This window comes from Ursus americanus, chromosome 23 (assembly GCF_024610735.1).
Source record: "Ursus americanus isolate L20-20 chromosome 23, mUrsAme1.1.p, whole genome shotgun sequence".
Taxonomy (NCBI): Eukaryota; Metazoa; Chordata; class Mammalia; order Carnivora; family Ursidae; genus Ursus; species Ursus americanus.
The window spans coordinates 43945371-43967487 of NC_142149.1; the positions used below are offsets into that span (position 1 = coordinate 43945371).

The 22117-nt window shown below is 41.1% G+C and overlaps 1 protein-coding gene across 4 annotated transcripts in view; it reads right to left on the reverse strand.

Moving 5' to 3' along the window:
- SMG6 (SMG6 nonsense mediated mRNA decay factor) overlaps nucleotides 1-22117 on the reverse strand; it is a 229627-nt gene that overhangs the window by 73680 nt on the left and 133830 nt on the right. The gene's annotated exons all lie outside the window — the stretch shown is intronic.

The following is a 22117-nucleotide window of genomic DNA, read 5'->3' on the forward strand; positions in this document are numbered from 1 at the left end:
TTTTTTTTAGGTGTAAAAATTAAGGTCCATAGTTTTATAAATGGAGTTGGGATGCAAACTTTTGATTTTGAATTTTGTATTCTTTCCACCTCTACATCACACTGCCTCTTAGAGGGATTTGTCATTTTCATCACACTGACATCACCAAAAAGCATTCACTCAGCTGCATATGATAATATCCTGGAGGCTGTCCAGAGGTGGTCATCATCTCCTTAGGAGTGTCCAACCTCAAACATGTATCCCCAAAGGCTTCCTTTTCCAACTTCCCCATTTTAATCAACAGTAGCTCAAACTTTTTAGTTATTTAACGTTGAAATTTTGTAAAAATATTCCGTTCTCTCTTCCTCCTAGTTATATCTAAACAAATAACCAAATCGTACTGTAATGGGACCCTCACATCCACCCCTTTCCCTTTGGTTACTATGGATGCTAGTCTGAACTAGACTGTCATTAGTATAACCTTAGACATTACACGACTAACTGGCCTCTTGCTTGTACTTTTCCTCCCCACCTAAACATTGCCACCAGACTAGTCCTCTGTATTTCCAATTCTGTATTTTTTAATACTTTAAAAACTGATTTCCCATAAATCCTCACTAAGGTAAGGTTTTACTTTTAGTGCAGCATACTCATATTTGATTCAGGTTTCCTCTCTTATATTCCCTTAGTACAATGAATGGCATAAAACACACAGCTTTTGCTCAGATAATATTTACAGAAAGAATAAATGGCAGGCAGGCAGAATAAAAACACTTAAGAAAATAAATGAAAAATAAGATGTATCTCCCATGAAAAAAGTATGGTCATGAATATGTTCTTTTTGGGGATGGGAGAGTAACTTTAAGAACACACTGAGCTACTTTAGGAAGGAAATGATAATTCTACATTAGAAATTTATTAATGTATATCCCCATTTTTAAAAGTTTTTTTTTTTTTTTTAATTTGAGACAGAGAGCAAGTGTGGAAGTGGAGGCAGGGGGAGGAGCAGAGAGAGAGGAACAAACAGACTCTCTTGAGCGTGGAGCCTGATGTGGGGCTTGATCCCACAACCCCCCCAGATCATTACCTGAGCCGAAACCAAGAGTCAAACACTCAACTGACCAAGTCACCCAGGCGCCCCCCCTCCCCATATTAATAGGTCAAAAAAGGAAGACCACATGACCATCACCAGATGAAGAAAAAATATTTAATAAAATTTAACCCTCATTCATTTATGATTAAAAATAACTTCAGGAGTGCCTGGGTGGCTCAGTTGTTAAGCGTCTGCCTTCAGCTCAGGTCATGATCCCAGGGTCCTGGGATTGAGCCACGCATCAGGCTCTGTGGGAAGCCTGCTTCTCCCTCTCCCTCTCACACTGCTTGGGGCTCCCCCTACTTGTGCTCTCTCTCTCTGTCAAATGAATAAATAAAATCTTTAAAACAAAAATAACTTTAGCAGACCAGGAACAGAAGGGAACATCCTTAACCTGATAAAGGATATTTATCAGAATCTATGGCAAATAGCAGATTTAATGACACAACTTTAGAAGCATTGCTATTAAGGTCAGAAACCAAGATTTCTCTTATTATGGCAACTATTATCAGAACACATAAGATCAACAGAAAAAACAGCACTCATATTTATACCATTTATAGTCAACTGGAAAATATAACAAAAGCTGTGCAACTGTTTTTTAAAAAATTTTATTTATTTGAGAGAGAAAGTATGTGAGTGTGGAGGGGGGAGGGGTAGAGGGAGAGGGAGAATCTCAAGCAGACTTTGCGCTCAGCACAGAGCTGAATGTGGGGCTTGATCGCATGACTCTGAGATCATGACCTGAGCCAAAATCAAGAGTTGGATGCTCCACCGACTGAGCCACCCAGGTGCCCCAGCTGTGTAAGTATTTTTATGGAAAAGATTATAAAATATCCTAAAAGGGGATAAAAGAAGACCTGAATTAAATTAATAGTATATCATGTTCATGGATGGAAAGACTTAATATTGTAAATATGGCAATTCTCCCCAAATTAATATTTGAATGCAGTTCAATTACAAACAAAATCCCTACAGACGTTCTGGTGGAATTTGAAAAGTCGATCTCATCTGGAAGAAGGATGAGAAGAGTCAAGATATCTCTATAAAACAAGAAAAAGGTGGAGACTTGCCCTCCTAGTTTTTAAAGACTTATAAACCATAATGGTGGTACTAATTGGCTCAATGAATTAATGAAACAGAACAGAGAACCATGAAACTGACCCACAAACAGGGAAACCTGATTTACAAAAATAAATTCTAGACAGATCAAAGATGTAAATGTATAAAGTAAAATAAAACTTTAAGAAGAAAAAAAATGTAGGTATATATTCCTTGTGACCTCAGGGTAGATAAGGCTCTCTTTCTCCTCCCACCTCCCCCCCCACAGGTAGAACTGTAATTCTTCTTGTTGACAGTTTAACCTAACAAAAAAGTGGTTTAAAAAATAAATCAAATGACAAATCTTATATAGAGATGAAAGTAACCCTTTACCCCACCAAATTATAAGCCTATTATTAGGGCAACTGATTTTTCTATACAAAAAAACTTAAAGCATATTTGCTATTAAATGTATTCCAGTGGACTTATTTTAAATTTTTAAATTTTGGAATATTTCAAACATACACAAAAGTAAAGACTAGTACAACAAGTAAATCTGACTACCACTACCCAGCTCCAACATATGGCCAATATTATATGCAATCTAGAAAGAATTTCTTAAATAAGATATAAAGCATAAAGGAACTAATTGATAAATTTGTCAGAAAAAGAATTTCTATACAAATGAAAACACTATAAATTAATTTAAAAGATAAACTACAGATTGGAAGATTTGTAATGCACATACACTGACAAAGGAGTCATATCCAAACCCTCGAATAAATAAGAGCAATCAGAAGAAATAAGGAGACAAAAAGGGCAGAGAATATGAACATGGAATTCAAAGAGGAAATTCCAATGGCTAATTAATAAATAAAGAAATGTTTAACCCTTTTAGTAATAAGAAGAAATGAAAAATAAAACAAGATAGGATTTAAAACTCATCAAATTGGCAAAAATAAAAAGTTCAGAAATGTCTAGTACAGGTGAGACTGTAGAAAAGTAGGAACTCATATACTTTTATAGGTAGTGTAACTGGTATGATCACCTTGGAAAGCGATTTGGCAACAGCTAGCAGAGGTGATGGTGAGCATACCCTACAATGCAGCAATTCTGCTCCTAGATAGAGTTCTTGGAAAAAATCCTGTATAAGTACAAAGAAAGTGCAGTATTGTTGGTGGTGGTGAAAAATTGTGCATCTGTAAGACAGAGATCAATAAATTGTGGTATATTCATATAACGGGCTACTATACATCAATTAAAATTAAAGAAGCAGAACTATACACATCAACATGGATAAATCGAGAAGCTGTAATATTGAGTAAGAAAAGTAACAGATGACAATCACAGTATGTCATGTGTATAAAGTCTAAACATGCAAAGATAATACTATATTGTTTATGGATCTATATATGTTAAAAAGATACACAGATATAATGAATTCAGGATAACGGTTACTTTTAGGGAAGAAGAAAGAGAAATGGGATCTAAGGGGGGTACAGAAAGAGTTTCAACCATATCTATAATGTATTATTTTTTATTTTAAAAATATTTTATTTATTCATTCATTTGAGAGAGAGAGCAGGGGGAGGAGCAAAGGGAGAGGGACAAGCAGACTCCACGCCGGGGCTCAGTCTCATGCCTCTGAGATCATGACCTGAGCCAAAATCAAGACTCGGATGCTTAACCAACTGAGCCACCCAGGTGCCCCTGTATTATTTTTTTTTAATAAAGATTTTATTTATTTATTCGACAGAGATAGAGACAGCCAGCAAGAGAGGGAACATGAGCAGGGGGAGTGGGAGAGGAAGAAGCAGGCTTCCAGCGGAGGAGCCTGATGTGGGCTCAATCCCAGAACACCGGGATCACGTCCTGAGCCGAAGGCAGACGCGTAACGACTGAGCCACCCAGGCGCCCCTGTATTATTTCTTTTAAAAATGAGTGGAATGGGGGCACCTGGGTGGCTCCGATGAATAAGAGTCTGCCTTCAGCTCAGGTCATGATCTCCAAGTCCTGGGATCGAGCCCCACGTCGGGTTCCCGGCTCAGCGGGGAGTATGCTCTCTCTGCCTCTCCCCCTGCATGTGCTCTCTCTCTCATGCTCTCTCTCTCTTTTTCAAATGAATAAATAAAATCTTAAAAAAAAAAGGAAAAAATAAAAATGAGTGGAATGTACCCAGGTGTTTGTTAACTATTCTATTTTTCTTTATGTAAGGATTTCTTAAAAAACAAAAACCAAAAAATTCTCAAACAATTGAGCAGAGATCAGGATCAGTTACCAAGATAGTTCTGTATTGCACAAGGGTAGAGGTCAGCCTCTGCTTATGACCACCATTCCCCGTCAGTCCTTCTACTTTAAGGGTGGTAAAACTATAGCTCCAAGTTGTAGGTGCTAGAACACGTTATGTGATGGATTCTATCCACTTCCATAGTCAGTCTTCTATCAACTTGCCCCATTTATTTCCTTCTTGGTATTTAACATAAGCTGAATTTATTTAGCTTATTCCTGGGTTTTTAAAATATTTACTTATTTCTCTGAGAGAACAAATGAGCACACAAGCAGGGGAAGAGGGAGAGGGAGAGAGAATCCCAAGCAGACTCCCCGGACTCGGGGCTTGATCTCATGACCCTGAGGATTATGACCCAGCTGAAACCAAGACTCAGACGCTCAACCAATTGAGCCACCCAGGCACCCCTATTTAGCTTATTTCTTTACTTGATTACTCTCTTTCTTCCTTAGAGTGTAAGGTCCATGAGGTAAGAGATAGTATCTGTTTCATTTACCACAGAATTCCCAGTACCTGAATAGTGCCTGGCAAACAGTAAGTGCTCAATAAATATCTAATGTTAAATGAATATTAAGAGTCAAGACTACCAGAGTAAATTAAGGGGAGATGTCGAACTTGCAGAGAAGCCCAGGCTACATACATTGGTTCAAGTACCAATCTCTGTGAGGCATCCATGTGGAAGGGACCAGCCACAGCTACAACTAGAACACTGAAGCAGGGGGAGTGGGAGTGAAGAGAAAATACAAAATTATATTTAGAAACAAAATTTCTATAACAAGATATAGAAATGTCAAGCCTCTGGATTCTCTACAGACACCTAATTAATTACCCAGCACAATCATCTCATACAAGTTCCAACATGAGTTCAGGGATATGAACTTTCTAAAAACCTAAATAAAGCATGTCACTTAATCCCTTTTTCCAGGTTCAGGTTTAGGAGAAAAACAGAAGAAAGAGAACAGGGAATGGAAAAACAAGAAGACACAGCAAATGTATTGCTTTTAACATAGTTTCTGAATAATCCTGAGGAGGAAAATGGAATGCCTGTAGGAGGTATCTAGAAAGGCTCTTCCCCTGGGTTGTGGTGAAGGCTACCATCCACCTTTAGGTAATTACGGTACTTCTTTAAGAGGCCCTGTAGAGTAACAGTGGTTCAAATGGGCTCTGGGATTAGACTTCTTGGGCTTGAATTCTGACTCTGCCATTTACTACCTGTGTAAACTTGGGCAAGTCAATTAAACATTCTCTACCTCAGTTTCTTAAATATACAATGGAGCCTAATAATGGTACCTACTAAATAAGATTGTGAGGACTACATGTTTTCATACATGTAAAGCTCTCAGAATAGTACCTAAGACACAGCAAGCCCTCAATAAATGGTAGCTTTTACTGTAATTACTCATCTGGAAGAGAGGGACATCAATGTTTAATTCTTAGAAAAAACTGCTTGCCCTGGAGACCCGGATGACTAAATCATTAGCTAATGAAACAGAGACAACACGAAACAGTGGGAAAGCAGTAGACCAAAACTCAAAATGCCTGTTGGGGCAGAGACTGGCAGTTACCTCCCAGTACCCAGCTTCCTCCTCTTCACTAAAAGAACTTTGATTTTTAGCTGGGTACCTTTCCGTCTGACTAGGTGACTGTATTTCCAGCCTTCTCTGCAGCTAGGGTAGCCAAGTGACCGAGACGTCAGCAGAAGTTTTATGTAAAACCTCAAAGAAATCTTTTTGAAAGTGTGAGGGGGATCCCTTCTGTCCTCCTCCCCCATTATGCTGCACATTGATGGCCTAGCAGCCAACCTGGGATGGGGCCACATCCTGGGATGCTGGAGTAGTGAGCCAGAAGAGGCCTTAGCATCTGCCAACTTGGTAGAGCCCTCACACTAGCACTGGACTGTCTATTTCCGGACTGTGATGTAAGAGGATAAGGCTTTATGTGTGTAGGACTTTGTAATTGGGGTTCACATTCACTCAAACTTAAAGATATATCTGGGTTCTGACCTACTCTTATACAATTACAGATAAACTAGTCTTTTTAAATCTTTTTTTTCTTACCTATGAAATGTGAATAATACCTCATAGAATTGTGCGAATCAAGCGAAATAACACATCACAACAGCACTATGTAAAATGATGATATAACTGTTATCAATGGAAACAGGAGACAGAAAGGAAACGCAGGTGTGATAATGATAGATGGGAAACACAAAGATACATACTAAAAAAAGGATTAGAAAAAGTCTAGGAATAGACATTGTATTTCTAGGACTATGAAAAGTTCTTACAGAAGATCACGAAAGCTGATCACTCAGGAGAGATAATACCCTGTATCCTGCATCCTGTAAGATACATAACTAAATTATCTCGATAGGAATCTCATCATGTCCCATTCTTTGGAGTCCACTATCTCTGATCCCGATTCATTCCTAATTAGATGAATTTTGCCCTTCAAATCCCAACATCTCCTTTTCTATATTCTTCCTGTCATTACCCCAATCTTAATAATCAAGTCATACTTCTTGACTTTACCGCAAAGCGGAGCTAACAAAACGTCCAGCAATGACAGAAATTTTCTAACCTACTTTTTTTTTTTTTTAAGATTTTATTTATTTATTCCACAGAGATAGAGACAGCCAGCGAGAGAGGGAACACAAGCAGGGGGAGTGGGAGAGGAAGAAGCAGGCTCATAGCGGAAGAGCCTGATGTGGGGCTCGATCCCATAACGCCGGGATCACGTCCTGAGCCGAAGGCAGATGCTTAACCGCTGTGCCACCCAGGCGCCCCTTTCTAACCTACTCTTGACAATATGGTAGCTATTACGCAATGTCACTATTAACCACTATGAAATGTGGCTAGTGTGACTGAAGAATTGAATTTTGAATTTTATTTAATTTTAAGCAACTTAAGTTTAAATAGACTCACATGGCTATTGGCTACTTTCTGGACAGTGCGGCCTATAGAGTGAGCTCTAGGAAAGAGGATGAAATTGTCATTCCCTCATTCCTATTTGATCTCATTTCTTCACAATACCTATGCAAAAATGCTTTCTCTTGGCCTATTCCTGATATCCCTATGTCCTTGGAGAGTTCCCATTTCCCTCTCTAGGATTTGGGTAATTATTGCCTTCTTTTCAGAGGAATAAGCAGATTTGTTCAAAACACACACACACACACACACACACACACACACACACACACAGAGTTCTGAAACAAACATCCTTCAGGCAAAGCTTTACTGAATACACCAGAATGAGTAGATTCAGTGAATCTACCAAAAAAAAACCAAAAACAAAAACAAAAAACACAACAGATGATTACTTCCCTGAAAAGGATAGACTCTTTTTTGGCTCTTTGGTCTAAAGACATCGAAGTTTGGGTACCCGGGCGGCTCAGTCGGTTAAGTGTCTGCCTTCAGCTCAGGTCATGATCCCAGAGTCCTGGGATCAAACCCCACATCGGGCACCCAGCTCAGCGGAGAGCCTGTTTCTCCCTCTGCCCCTCCCCCTGCTCATGCTTTCTGTCTCTCTCTCTGTCTCTCGAATAAATAAAATCTTAAAAAAAAAAAGACATCAGGGGCACCTGGGTGGCTCAGTCAGTTGAGTGTCTGCCTTCGGCTCAGGTGATGATCCCAGAGTCCTAGGATCAAGCCCCATGTCCGGCTCTCTCCTAGGCAAGGAGCCTGCCTCTCCCTCTGCCTGCTGCTCCCCTGTTTGTGCTCTCTTTCTGCCAAATAAATAAATAAAATCTTAAAAAAAAAAGACATCAGAAGTTCAATTATCCTTCTTGATAAGCCCTTATATATCCAATATAAAACCAGTATGTTCTTCTAACTAAATAAAACAGGTCAAGAAACAGGCAAGTTCTGCTCCTAGGAGAAGATCAAACTAAAAGAAATGGCCTGAAGCAATGTTACTGACCACGGAAGGTTTGGTATAGTAAATAAAGCTGTCAAAATAAGCAATCTGTCCGGGTGCCTGGGTGGCTCAGTCGGTTATCTGCCTTTGGCTCAGGTCATGATCCCAGGGTCCTGGGATCAAGCCCCACATTGGGCTCCCTGCTCAGCGGGGAGCCTGCTTCTCCCTCTCCCTCTTCGTGCCGCCTCCCCCCCTCCATGCTCTCTCTCCCAAATAAATAAATAAAATCTTTAAAAAAAAAAAAAGCAATCTCTCAAGTTGAGGAATTAGTATCTTCATGATGGGGGATGGGAGGTTGGTTAAAATAATACTGCAAGTAATTTAACTTCTCAGGAATACATCTCAACAATGCTAATTCAGTCTCATGAAGTAAAACTCAACAATTTAGTGGCCTGCTCCATCTGCCTGGACAACTCGAGGCATTTTTTTTTTTTTTGAAATTTAATGATTTTTTATTATATTATGTTAGTCACCATACAGTACATCCCCGGTTTCCGATGTAAGGCTCGATGATTCATTAGTTGCGTATAACACCCAGTGCACCATGCAATACATGCCCTCCTTACTACCCATCACCGGTCTATCCCATTCCCCCACCCCCCTCCCCTCTGAGGCCCTCAGTTTGTTTCTCATAGTCCATAGTCTCTCATGTTTCATTCCCCCTTCTGATTATCCCCCCTTTCTTTATCCCTTTCTTCCCCTACTGATCATCCTATTTCTTATGTTCCATAGATGAGAGAAATCATATGATAGTTGTCTTTCTCTGCTTGACTTATTTCACTTAGCATTACCTCCTCCAGTGCCGTCCATGTTGCAGCAAATGTTGAGAATTCGTTCTTTCTGATAGCTGAGTAATATTCCATTGTATATATGGACCACAACTTCTTTTTTTTTTTTTTTAAAGATTTTATTTATTTATGTGACAGAGAGACAGCCAGTGAGAGAGGCAACACAGCAGGGGGAGTGGAAGAGGAAGAAGCAGGCCCACAGCGGAGGAGCCTGATGTGGGACTCGATCCCGGCACGCCGGAATCACGCCCTGAGCCGAAGACAGACGCTTTAACGACTGCGCTACCCAGGCGCCCAGGACCACAACTTCTTAATCCAGTCATCTGTTGAAGGGCATCTCGGCTCCTTCCACGATTTAGCTATTGTGGACATTGCTGCTATGAACATTGGGGTGCATATGGCCCTTCTCTTCACTACGTCTGTATCTTTGGGGTAAACACCCAGTAGTGCAATGGCTGGGTCATGGGGTAGCTCAATTTTTAACTTTTTAAGGGACCTCCACACTGTTTTCCAGAGTGGCTGTACCAACTTGCATTCCCACCAACAATGTAGGAGGGATCCCCTTTCTCCACATCCTCTCCAACAATTGTTGTTTCTTGCCTTGTCTATTTTTGCCATTCTAACTGGCGTAAGGTGGTATCTCAGTGTGGTTTTGATTTGAATTTCCCTGATGGCTAATGATTTTGAACATTTTTTCATGTGTCTGTTAGCCATTTGTATGTCTTCACTGGAAAAGTGTCTGTTCATATCTTCTGCCCATTTTTTGATTTGTTTATTTGTTTCTCATGTATTGAGTTTGAGAAGTTCTTTGTAGATCTTGGATACCAGTCCTTTATCTGTAGTGTCATTTGCAAATATATTCTCGCATTCCGTGGGCTGCCTCTTAGTTTTGACTGTTTCCTTGGCTGTGCAGAAGTTTTTAATCTTGATGAAGTCCCATAAGTTCATTTTATCTTTTGTTTCTCTTGCCTTTGGGGATGTGTCATGAAAAAGGTTGCTTTGGCCGATGTCGTAGAGGTTGCTGCCTATGTTCTCCTCTAGAATTTTGATGGATTCCTGCCTCACCTCGAGGTCTTTCATCCATTTGGAGTTTATTTTTGTGTATGGTGTGAGATAGTGGTCAAGTTTTGTTCTTTTGCATGTAGCTGTCCAATTTTCCCAGCACCATTTATTGAAGAGACTGTCTTTTTCCCACCGGATGTTTTTTCCTGCTTTATCAAATATTAGTTGCCCAAAGAGCCGAGGATCCATTTCTGGGTTCTCTATTCTGTTCCATTGGTCTATGTGTCTGTTTTTGTGCCAGTACCATGCTGTCTTTGTGATCACGGCTTTGTAGTACAGCTCGAAATCCGGCATTGTGATGCCCCCAGCTTTGTTTTTCCTTTTCAACAGTTCCTTGGCGATTCGGGGCCTTTTCTGTTTCCATACAAATTTAAGGACTATTTGTTCCAGTTCTTTGAAAAATGTCCTCGGTATTTTGATCGGGATAGCACTGAAAGTGTAGACTGCTCTGGGTAGCATGGACATTTTAACTATGTTAATTCTTCCGATCCATGCGCATGGAATATTTTTCCATCTTTTTATGTCTTCCTCAATGTCTTTCAAGAGTGATTTATAGTTTCTAGAATATAGGTCCTTTACGTCTCTGGTTAATTCCAAGGTAACGTATGGGTTTTGGTGCTATTGTAAATGGGATGGATTCCCTAATTTCTCTTTCTTCGGTCTCGTTATTCGTGTATAGAAATGCAACTGATTTCTGAGCATTGATTTTGTATCCCGAACTCGAGGCATTTCTAACATCGACATACTTCAGTTCAGGACTGAGAAAATTCTTTTAGGTGTCTACTATTAGTCTGACAGGGAAGACAGAAAAGAAGCTCCAGAAGAGGGTCTCAGAGGTGGTGATAATACAGACAAATGTCTTTCTAGCTTCAAAAACATACTAGAATACCTGACCCTGATGACCCCTCCAGGCTGCTACTCAGGTGCTCATGTTTTAGATGTGAGCGAACGTGTAATTCCTTCAAAAACTCCTTGATGTGAATCCAAGAAATGATGTGACAGTACTTGCTGCAGATTTCCCTTGAAGGCATACCACTCTGACCTTTTTCAAATGCAAATTGGCTTACTCATTATAGCTGTCAGGTTTCTTGGGGAAGAGTTTAAAGAAAAGGCAACACTACGCTCTGATCTGAAGAGTATGGCTGACCCTAAGTGAGAAGGAGGGACAAAGGACACCTGGAGAATGACCCCTGTGATAAGGCTCCATGGTACTGGCCAGGACAGAACTTGATGGGAAATGGAAATCTCTGGCTCTGCAGATTCTTGCTTGAGTTGGACCACTTTGATTTTTGGCAGCCCCTCCCCCTCCGACATTGGCTCAGACAGTCACTGATCTTAGTACAGAATCCAAAAGTCCCCCAGACCTCTAAGTCAGCTCTCCCTTGTCTTTAGGGCAGCAGTGCCTGTAAACCATGTCATCCAGCTATGCCCCACTGGCTCTTACTCACACAGAAAATATTTATCAAGCCCTCATGAAATCTACAGCACCAGACTGGACACTTGGGGATGTCTATGAGAGAGTGGTTTCCAGGAGCTCACGATTTAAAGTTCAGTGTGTAGTCTTAAAGGTAGATGCAGGCAGAAAGGGGTGAGAGAGGCTCTCAGAAGAACTGTGCCCACACTCAGAAAAAGGCCCCTGATCTTTCTAGGAGTTGTTACACCACAACATGAAAATATAGTTATTTAGTTGGGGGTGGAGGGGAAAAAAAGCCCTGGAATTTCAGAAATGAGTGAAAAAAATATGGAGTAAAGGAGGGTAGTAGTTGGGATTAATGAAAATGACAGAGTGGAAGTTTTAGACTCTCAAACATAAAGGCCAGGGAAAGGAGGCCTGGAAATTGAAACATGCCTAGATTAAGGAGCCTGTCCCCATCTACAGGAAGTTTATCCCTAACATCTAAATAGTCATGTTTTAAAATCAACAAGTTTGCTGGTTTTCAGCTGCCACTGACCGGAACCCCCAGTGGCTCTGGCCCACAGTGTAGACAGACCGTGCCCAGCCGGACTAGATGAAGACATGCAGCCGGAAGTCAGCCAGCCAGCCTGACCCCTCCCGGCTTTGGGAGGAGTTTGAGCAAAATGCTACCCAGCTAAAGGAGTACTCGTAGGCAAGACCGTTTAACCCTAGCAGTGCAGGGTGATACCAAGGACCCTGCATCTCAGTCAGCGGACTCAGAGAGTCGGCAGTCTAGGAGAACAGAAGCCCACCAGCCAGTTCATCAGGACCTTGGGTCTTCCGCTGCAGTCGCATATTCACATTCACAGTTGCATAGTTTAATTTGATATAATTATCTCCTAGAAATTACTGTATGTAGCCTCTTGGGATCTAAAGCAATTAAGTGAAGATAAATTTCTTTCATGCAGCAAGCTGTCAAAGGATGAAGCAATTTCATTCCCCATTTGAAGTGGAAGCTTTGGGTCATGCATGGTTTATTTGAAACAATGCCATCACCTAAAGCTGCTGATCTTATCTCTAACTCCGTTCTCCATTTCAAACTGCTGGAGATATGTAGCGTGGCACTGCCTGAAGTTATGACATCTGGCTCAAGGCCAGCAACAGAACAAGCCAGCTCCTCTTCCAGGTTTTAAGCGCAAGAGGACAAAAATCATATTAAAAGAAGAGAACTATATAGGTGAAGTCTGTTAAACCCTGAAGAGGGGAGATGTTCCCAAGGCATCAGTTATGACTACAGAGGCACCCTAGTGAAGGGGAAGTGGTACAAGAGCAGGCAGGGACGCCCCCCAAAGGGGGGAAGAGTGAAATACATGCTGGGAGGAACCAGATTTTTCTCTTCTGGGAAACACCAAACCAAAGGTGGGGCCTATTTCAAGAAATAGCTTGATAGGGGCGCCCGGGTGGCACAGCGGTTAAGCGTCTGCCTTCGGTTCAGGGCGTGATCCGGCGTTCTGGGATCGAGCCCCACATCAGGCTCCTCCGCTATGAGCCTGCTTCTTCCTCTCCCACTCCCCCTGCTTGTGTTCCCTCTCTCGCTGGCTGTCTCTATCTCTGTCAAATAAATAAATAAAATCTTAAAAAAAAAAAAAAGAAATAGCTTGATAGATTTAAGAAATAGCCTGATAGATGGAAAGCATACCAGGGTGAGAATGAGAAGATCTGGGTTCTAATTCTAGCACTTATAAGACTGTGCATGAGACTGGGGGGAAAGTTCTCTTAACTCTTTTTCTTCTGAATTGCAGCTGGTACTTTATTTAAAAAATTTTCTTCATAACCATGTTTTATTTATTTTATAACATACCAGTCAATGTGCTATCTAGGTAATAGTATTCGAAGTTTTTTTTAAGCCACTAAAACATTCTTCAGGTGAAATCCATGCACGTCAGACCATGTCTGAACACTGCTTTCAAAAGGAACCTTGAAGAACTAGAATTGGCTTTCAAGTGTTAGTGCACTGGAATCACCAGAAGATTTTGTTGAAAGTGACTACTGGGCTCCACCCTCGAGTTTCTGATTCACGGGTCTAAAACATTACATACCTAACATGTTCTCAGGTGAATCTCATGCTGCTGGTCCTAGTTACCACAATTTGAGAACCAGTGGTATAGAGGAATCTAGCCAGGAGAATAATTGAGAATTGGGAGTGTCTCATACAGTAGCCAATAGCCACACGTGGATATTTCAATTTAATTAAAATTAAATTAAAATTTCTCAATAAATCTAAGAATCTTTAAAAATTTCTGTTTCTCAGCTGCACTAGTCACATTTCAAGTCCTCAAGAGTCACATGTGTCTAGTGGTTACCACATAGGATAGTGTAGAAACAGATCATTTTCATTATCACAGAAAGTTCTATGTGATAACGCTGGTCAAGAATCTATTTGATTTTGGGACACCTGGCTGGATCAGTTGGTGGAGCATGTGGTTCTTGATCTCAGGATCGTGAGTTTGAGCCCCTCTTTGGGTGTAGAGATTACTTACAAAAAAATAACCTTTAAAAAAAAAAGAATCCATTTGATTTTGCTGGTGAATATTTAACCTAGAGAAAAGAAAACTTAAGGAGAATTTCACATATACTAAGATGTGTCAGGTATTAAAAACAAAGACTCTATAACTCTAAGAGAATCTCTCTAAAGCCAGTAAATGGAAACCATAGAAAGGCAGACTATGTTCAGTTTGGGAAAGAACTTTTTAATAGTGGCTAACTCATGATATATTAAACTCTGGGAAGTACGCGAAGCAGAGGCTATGAGGACACAAGAGATTACTTCTTAATTAGGTAGAAGACTTAACCATAATATTTTCTAAGGGGCTGCCTAATTTCATGACTCTTTTGTAATTAATTCGATCCAATTTGATAATTACTATCATGGCAAACCATCCCTTTCTGCATCTGGGATAGTTTTCTAAAGCATCTATTTCAGATAGAAAGAACTTCCTTTTTTTAAGGCTATTTTGGTTGATAAACTTTCCCAGTTCACACTGTTTAAAAATGTCTTTGTAATAAAGTAGATTTCATCAAAATTAAAAATTTCAGGGGCACCTGGGTGGCTCAGCTGGTTAAACATCTGACTCTGGCTTGGGTCATGATCTCAGGGTCCTGGGATCAAGCCCCATCTCAGCTCAGCAGGGAGTCTGCTTCTCCCTCTCCCTCTGCCCCTGCTCATTCTCTCTCTTTCAAATAAATAAACAGAATCTTTAAAAAAAATTAAAAATTTCAATAAAGTGAAAAAGCAATCAGCCCACAGAAAGGGAAAAAATATTTGCAAATCATGTATCTGATAATGGACTTTATCCAGAATATATAAAGAACCCCTACAACTCAACAATAAAAGATAATAATTTTAAAAATGGGCAAACGTTTTGAATACACATTTTCCCTCTTTTATATCTTTACAAAGTACTTTCACAGACCTGAACATCTCTCCTAGCCTTTTTGATGTCGATAAGGCAGTTATAGGTTTCCTAGATTTACAGAAAAAGAGACAGAAACCGGGGGTGGGGGGGGGGGGAGAGAAAAAGAGAAGCCCAGAGAGTTTATATGAATTGCCCAAGGCCACACAACCAGCCTATAGCAGAGTCAGGATCAGAGCTCACATTTGACACTTTCTTTTATTCTACCTTGCCTTCCTTTGCCTCAAAGGGAAAAAGTTAATGTTCAGGTATTCCAAGGCCAATCAAGTGAGAAAGTAGAAACTGTATTTTTTAAATGTATACAATAAATAAGCACATAACAAAGACACTCAACATCATTAGTCATTAAGGAAATGCACATCAAAACCACAAAGGGATATCACTTCACACCCATTAGGATGGCTATTATAAAAAAACCAGAAAATAACAAGTGTTGAAGACGTGGAAACACTGGAATTCTTGTGCACTGCTGGTGGGAATGTAAATGGTGCACCCATGTGGAAAGCAGTATGCAATTTCTCAAAAAACTAAGCAGAGAAGTACCATATGATCCAGCAATGCCGCTTCAGTGTAGACATCCATAAGATGTCAAAGGAGAGACCTGAACAGGTATTTGTATGCTGCCCATGTTCACAGCAGCATTATTCACAATCGCCAAAAGGTGGAAGTGACACAACTGTCCATCCCATCGTTGGATAAACAAAATGTGGTGTAGACAGACGAGAATATTATTCAGCCTTAAAAAGGAAGGAAATTTGGATACGTACCACAACAGGATGAACCTTGATGATGTTATTCTAAGTAAAATAAGCCAGTCACAAAAGACAGATATTGAATGATTTCACTTACATGAGGTTTGTCATCAAATTCAGAGAAAGAAAGTGAAGTGATGGTTGCCAGAGGCTGGGAGAGGAAGGAAATGGGGAGTTAGTGTCTAATGCGTACAGTTTCAGTTGGGGGAAAATGAAAAAGTCCTGGAGATGGATGGTGGCGATGGTTGCAAAACAATGTGAATGTATTTAATGCCACAGAACTGTACACTTAAATATGGTAAATTTTATACTATGTATATTTTAACAATTATAATTTAAAAAAAATGGAATGAGCCTGTTTTAAATAAAACTTTAATTAGAGGAAAACTTCACTTCCTAGCTCCTCACCCTCTTTGAAACATCCGGTACAGCCATTTTCCACCTTCTGGCATTGACAACGTAAGGAAGAACAAATTAAAGCTACTGGTGAACCAACGGCTGCCCCCTGACCCTGGCACCTTTTGGAGCAAAAAACAACCTACACAGGCCTGTAGTTACTCCTTGACTTCATGGTCTGATTCTCAATGCCAAAAGCTACCTTCGACTCTTTGCGTGAGATTCTGAGTTAAAGGAAGGAACACCAATGCCTCTCTTTAGTCATCTGCTTATGGGTTGGGCCCTCCAGGAAACAGAGTTGACTCAGTCTAGAAGGCTAAAACTTACCTTATATCAAAATGTAAGCCAGTGGCAAAACACTAATTTCAGCATTTAAGTCCCATGTGCACAGGACTTCAGTGTTCTCACAGGGAGGCCCCTGCTCATGTTTTGTAATCCTGAAAGGCAGAACTGCCCACTCTTTAACGTTCAGTTAAACCCGAGGGCTAGAGGGAATGTAGACTGAATTCTGGGAAGGTGTTCTGGAGGTGGGAGTGGGGGGGCGCAGGCAACTGCATCCATACTCTTGCGCATCAAGGGCCTAGTATCAGTGCATTAGACAGATGACGTTATGTTTTCTACTGTGTTCATCTTGATCGCCCGAAAGAACACAACTATGTCCCCACCTAGTCAGGAGGAGCTCATCTCTCAGAAAGTTTTGTTCCCTTGACTCCTGGATGCTATGGAAGTGATCAGACCCAACTCTGATATTCTTTATATGCTGTTTCCAGAGTTAGACAGAAGGCAAATCACTGTACATCTCTGCCTATATGAAATGTTAAGTCTAAAGTAATAAGACAGGTTTAAAAAAAAAATCACAAACAAGTATCAGAGTAATTAGGGTGCATGGTAGTTACACCTCATACCGAGGTGGTGAAATACCCTTTCCCCCAACTCGCAAGCCCAGATCTCACTTGAATATGGAGGAGAATTTTTTTTTAAATATCCATAACCCAGCTGTGACACTTCCTTCCACCTCTACCTGTACATCTGTTTCCTACAGAGTGCTGCTGCTGCAAGTGAGATGCGTGAGGCTTCTGTAGGTGCTGGGGAACAAGACGGAACAAAAATGCTTCACACCTGGCTCCCAAATTACAGCAACGCTGGGCTGGGGCCAACATAAGCTGGCACAGCACCAGCTGAAATGGACATCAATTAAGGAACCTGTCATCTTTCAAGACTGCAGGGTCTTTTTTCACTCTGTGATCCGCACTGCTCCACAAACCAGCCGCGGCACCACTGGTAGAGTTTTCCAGATGGGATCATTTCCCTTAGATTCCACACTTGCAGATTTATTGCAGAACTTGTTTTTAACCCCTCCCTTTGTTGTTAAAGCTTGAACTATTATTCCACATTACAACTTCATCTTTAATTAAATTTATTTGTCCTTAGTAAAGTGAGAAATTGTACCACACGAGCAGAAACAGTTTTAAGCCAGCCTAAAAGATGTTTTATTTACAAAAAGGCATTCAAATAACTGAGATTAGTGAAGGGTCAGAAATTCTTCTCTGTATACATCACTCCTACTGGGGTCAAAAGCCAGAAAGCCTTGACCAGACTACATTATCCTGGAGAAATGGACAGACCTCTGGGACTAAAGCAGGCCTTCTCTGACCATCACACAGTGATCCATGTCATGTGCACAAAGAAATTCTGCTAGTGTCTAGTTAGTGGCAAATGTTATTTAAGAAAAATACCTTAAGAGTGTCAGCAATTAAAAAGGGATAAGAGCCCGGGAACAAGCACAGCTGATCAGGAGGGTCACAGAAGTGCAGCTCCCCGTCTCTGCCAACATGCTGGGCGTGTCGCTCTTCCTGCTTGCTGTTCTCTGATCCCTACGTGGCTGTCAACAATCTCAAGAAATAGGAAAGAAAGCAGTGCTTTCTCTGCCCAGGGTTCCAGGACACAGTCTGAGGCAAGACGGAGGGTGGGAGGAGCCTTCACACTTCATCCCTCCACCTATAACAACATGCAAACTATACCTGGATCTTCCCAAACAACTTTTATTTCCTCAAAGTCTTCCTTAAACCTATGGAACAAGAAGCTGCCACTGAGTGGGGGCCAGTACAGGAGCTTTCTTTTCTACTTACTCTCCCCAGTATAAAAGTATAGATGTATTTTCTTCAAAAGTGACAAATTCCACATACTACCTTTTCTTGACTTTTGTCCAATGGGACAGGACCTATTTTCTCCACTGCACCTAAGTGGGCTGCTTTGTGGAAAAAATTCCACGCAACATGAAAGAGTCCCATGATAAATAAATATCTCATCCACATTTAATTCATGTTCTGAAAACTGAATTCTATTGCCTCAGGGGGCTGCCAGTTGCTGCCAATTTGCTTCTCATGGCAGAACCCTGTGTGGCAGAGCCCTGACTAGGCTAGGCTCTGCCGATGCTTGTTTGGAAAAGAGTCCAGCCGGAGATGAAAGAAGCTCTTCAAAGTGGGTGACTCCTTGGAGGCTATCACTTTAGGGCTTGGGAACGATTACTTATCAAAAACGCCTTCAGTCTGAAATATATTCTGGGTAAGAAGCTGGCTTGCCCTCTCGGGTGTTCCACTGGAGTTTGCAGAGCTGGAGAGGCCTCAGTGGATTTAGAGTGATGGCAGAAACTGAAGAACCCAGTTGAAGATAAGAGCCCCAAATTCACATCGTAGGTGGGGACAGGAGAGAGAGAAGGAATTTAAAAAAGCTTCAGACATCTGTCTGCACAATTCATTCCTGGCCCACCCTTCTCCCCCCTCTTTTATTTTAAATAAACAGCTTCAAAAGGGGTGGTCCTCACATTTTTCTGCTGACTAAGGTCTCGATTTCCTTACTTTCCTCTACCAAGAGAGCCTGAAACCTTTAGCTCTCAGCATTTAATCAGTCAAAACCTAGTCTCTGAAGTAGAAGGACAAGCTAGATCAAGAGAAAATATTTGTGACACGTACACAGCTGACAAAGGACTTGTATCCAGATTATACAAAGACCTCTCAAAACTCAGTAAGAAAACAATTCAAAAATAGGCAGAAGACTTGAAGACACTTTACCAAAAATAGAAAAATGGCAAATAAACACATGAAGAGAAGCTCAACATCATTAGACATTAGAGAAATGCAAATTAAAACTGTAACGAGGTACCTGTTAGAATGACTTAAAACAACAATGACAACAACAAAATGTGGAATCAAGCGCTGGCAAGGATGTGGCCAAACTGCAATTCTCATACACTGCTGGTGGGAATGCAAAATGGCTATAGCCACTTTGGAAAAGGTTGGCAGTTTCTAACAAAATTAAACATAAACCTATCGGGGTGCCTGGGTGGCGCAGTCGTTAAGCGTCTGCCTTCGGCTCAGGGCGTGATCCCGGCGTTATGGGATCGAGCCCCACATCAGGCTCCTCTGCTATGAGCCTGCTTCTTCCTCTCCCACGCCCCCTGCTTGTGTTCCCTCTCTCGCTGGCTGTCTCTATCTCTGTCGAATAAATAAATAAATAAAATCTTAAAAAAAAAAAAAACCAAAAAACAAAAACATAAACCTATCAAATGACCCAAACATTCATACCTAGGTATTTACCCAAGAGAAATGAAAACTTAAATTCACATAAAAATCTATACATGAATGTTTGTACTAGTCAATCCATAGTCACAACCCAAATGTTCAACAGGTGAATGGATAAGCAAATCGTGGTCTATCCTACAATGGATAGTACCGTGTGACAAAAAAGCATGGATTAGTGACATAGCCAACAACATGGATGAATCTCGAAGGCATTATGCTATAATGAAGCCTCAAAAAGCTAACTGCTGTATGGTTTAATTTATATGACATTCTGGAAAAGGCAACGTCATCCCTATGACAGAAAAAAGATGAGAGGTGACCAGGGGTGGAGAGACGGGCTGGTTGCACGAGGGAGATATTTTGGATGATGGATATGCTCTGCATCTTAATTGTGGTGTTGGTTACATGACTGTATGTTTGTCAAAACTGTATAACAAAGATCTGAGTCTCTCAGGAAGGGAATGAATTAGAGAAACATCGCTGCACTCTGTGCTCAGGGATACCTGGGAATGCATACAGCTAGAGGGTGACAGGGCTGACAAAGAGCCTCTTTTCACCCCGAAATTGGAGGCAACATTAAAACAGACTCAGATTTCTGTTGCAGTAAAAGGAACTTTATACTCTTTGTCCCCTAGACTTTTCATTGTTACAGAGACAATGCAATCTTCTTTATGCAGATAAAAAGACACTGAGTCCTGGCCTGGTTTTCCTCCTCCCCTTTCATTTCCTGTTTCATTTGGGCAGATATCTCCGTTTCTACAACCGGCAAAGTATATGCAAGTTTTAAAATCATGAGGGAAATCGAGATTTAGGCTAACTGGAGACCTCTTTGTATAAACAGGTTAATTGTGCAGAGAACCTACTAAAAGTAAATCCTGAAACATTTTTTTAAAATAATAAACACCTGCCAAAATCTGTTGTGCTGTCAGTGAGTGAGGTCAAAAAACATAAAGTGTACCTGAAACAATAAAATTTCTTTTAATGTCGTCATTATCTACTAGTGAAATGATGGGGATGGGCACTTCCAAAGGGGCAATATTTTGAAAGAAAAATTGTATCTCTTATAATGTGGTCACAGGTCCATAGGGAGCGAGAAGGTCGAGTGGCTAAAGATGCGTGTTCCATCAGTATCTGGAGAGCTGTAAGAAGCAGTCAGCTTGGAAAAGAGAGCATATTCCCACTCTCATTTTAGTAGCTTATCTTCACACCTCTGCTTCACAGCTTACTCCTTCTAGTACTTCTTGGGTGCCTCAAGTGAGAGGAAGGAAATGGTACTTGGAAACTCTAACTAAACCAGAAACTCTTAGCTCCCACCTTTGAAGAGCCCAAGCATGTAAGGATATGCACGCATACAAATGCAGAGAAAGAGCTTTTTCATTGAAACGGAGGAAGCTGCCATGTCTACCTCTATAAGCAAAAATATTAATCATCCACCGTCTGGTTTTAATCCACACGCTCCTGACCCTGCATCTGAATGTATTGTTATCAGGGGAAGGAGCATTTCTGCTCAATCTTATTCACCAGCCAAAACCCTGAAAATGTGAAAACCACATTGGTGAAGTGCCTTCTTCGGGACCCAGAAAACTCTGAGCTGCTGCTTTTTTATTGTTTTCTTTCTTTCTTTTAAAATGATGAACAAATGTGAATTTCAGAGGGTCTGGAGGGGAAAAAAAAAGGAACAGCTCAAGTTACAGGTCCCTCATATCTTGGAGTGACACTATCCTCAGGGAAATCAGCACTTTCTCTTCTCTATTTCCCAAAGGGGATCCAGCCACACAACCTGATTGATATCAGCCCATCAGAGACAAGTCTGGGCATCCAGGTGCATCCCTTATGAGCATTTACAAATGAAATGGCAAGCCCAAACAGCAAGCCTTTGCCTCTGGTCTCTGTTCTTCTGGTTTGTGCTTTGCTAGCAGTAAAAGCAGGGACTGATACACCATCTGAATGTGTCTAAGCACGCTTCTCCCACTGTCTGTGTTGGAGACCCTTTCCTCTCCTCAGGTTCACCCTAAAAAAGGTCTCCAAGCCAGTATGTGGGCTTGAGTGCCTTCAAAGCCATTAGTCACCACCCTTGCAGCCTCACTCCAAACTGCGAATGGGGCCACCCGTGACACAAAAACTCTGGCAAGATTAGAGGATAGCAAGAGCAGAAGAAACCACAATACGCCTGAGACTCCCAGGAGAACAATGACTAGTGCTGGTGGGGAACAGACTGACGGACAGAGCAGACAGACTCTAACCAGGCCTCACTCTGTTTTCGATACAACACAAATGTTTTCCATTAGAAGTTCCCTGCCCCACAAACACTCATACATGCGGCTATGAAATCCACATACTTAACTTCTGCTTTT